We start from the raw sequence: 1,923 nt of genomic DNA, 5'->3' as shown, positions 1-1,923 counted from the left end.
CCGCCCCCCGGGGCCTGGCACACGGTCAGTGTGGCAGCAAGCCTGGCTACTCTTCTCCCTCCTCCCCCTCAGCCCTGTGGAAACAGGGCAGACCCTGCAAATGGCACTTTACTGCAGGCCAGGCGAGGTTCTCAAGGAGAAAGCTCGCGCTGGCCAGGGGGGCAGCTGCTGGCAGGCTCTGTCCTGTGCCACCTATGCTGTCCCCGGAGCTGGGCCCAGGAGTTATGCCCCTTGGTGCTCTCGGCCCAGCGTCCTGGTTCGCTTGCCACCTCCTTCCAGCCCCCTTCACTCCCAGGGGCTCTGGTCTGTCACACAGAGCGCCTGAGGGCAGGCAGGTGGTGGATATGCTGGAGTCCCCCTCCAGGCCTCCAAGGAGCATGCGCGTTCCCTGCAAGACAGGGGAGGGTCAAAGACCCATCAGGAGAGTGTGGGAAGACCTGGAAGTCCAGGATTCCTTCTGAACATGCTGTTTGGAGCTGCAATTGCTAGGACGACTCCAAAAGTGAGAAATATAGGAATAGGTGTAGATGTAGATGTAGGTGTAGGTGTAGATGTAGGTGTAGATGTTTTATAGAGATTTATTTAAAGGATTTTACACATCTTTGACTTCTGGAAAGTGCTTGTAACTTGCTCTTATCTCATAGCCTCCTTCGCTGCATCCATATCCCCTTGTCCTTTGATTGGCCTCTGCTCTGCGTGTCACATTCATCTTTGTGCCCTAGCACTGGGCTTGGCACTTAGTACATGTTAGATCGCCGAAGGAGGAACGCACAACACCAATTGATTTGATCATCCGCACACCAGGTGGCTGAGCCTGGATGGTTCCAGCCCCAGTGACAGGAGTCAGCGGCTTATAAAGGACTTTTGGCAGGCTTTTTCCTGGGCGGAGACTTCTTTATGCATACCCAGAGGGGAGAGAATGGGATGTGGTCACCGCAAGTGAAATGTGGTCTCAGCAAAGGGACTGTCCATAGTGAAATGACCTGGAAAGCCAGTTCCCGGGGGAGGGGTATCAATTCAATTACTTGATCAAACCTAACAGTAAATGCTTGTGCAGGGGTCCTCAAACTTTTTAAACAGAGGGCCAGTTCACTGTCCCTCAGACCGTTGGAGGGCCGGACTATAGTTTAAAAAGAAACTATGAACAAATTCCTATGCACACTGCACATATCTTATTTTGAAGTAAAAAAACAAAACGGGAACAAATACAATATTTGTATTTGCATGTGGCCCGCGGGCCATAGTTTGAGGACCCCTGTGCTTGTGGAATGAATATCGCCCCCTCAGCACATTGAACTCAGGTTCTAGACCACAGTCAGCCCCAGCATTGCCTGGAGGCAGTTGAAAGTTTCTGCAACATTTGGGTTTTCCTGTAGAAAAAGAAGGATTAGGAACAGTGTCTGGAGTCCATGGAGAGGTCATTGGGAAATGTGTGTTTTTCTGAGATGCAGACAATCTTTGCTAGGATTCAAGAACCCAGTCCCCACGCAGTGCAGGGGACAGTGGCCGGAAGCCCTGTGCTTGGGCTCCAGTCTCCTTCAACCACGGCCTGACTGGGATTGGGGCAACAGCTGTCACGTGGTGGGAATCGGGAAGAATGCTTTTGTAAGTGAACAGTTTTGCTCTTACAGGCCAGTCAGTAACCAGCTTTTAATAAAGAAGAGCTGCACCCTAGCCGGTTTGGCTCCATGGATAGAGCATCGGCCCACGGACGGAGGGGTCACGGGTTCAATTCTGGTGGGTGTGGGAGGCAATGGGTCAATGCATCTCTCACATTGATGTTTCTCTCTCTGTGTCTGTCCCCCTCCCTTTCAATTCCTCTAAAAATCAATGGGGAAAAATATCCTCGGATGAGAATAGGAAAGAAGGAAGGGTGGGAGGGAGAGAGAGAGAGACAGAGATGGGGGGAGGAAGGGAGGGGGG

This window comes from Myotis brandtii, unplaced genomic scaffold (genome assembly GCF_000412655.1).
Source record: "Myotis brandtii unplaced genomic scaffold, ASM41265v1 scaffold959, whole genome shotgun sequence".
Lineage (NCBI taxonomy): Eukaryota > Metazoa > Chordata > Mammalia > Chiroptera > Vespertilionidae > Myotis > Myotis brandtii.
The sequence above is the reverse complement of the archived record's forward strand: the minus strand, read 5'-3'. Positions refer to the sequence as shown.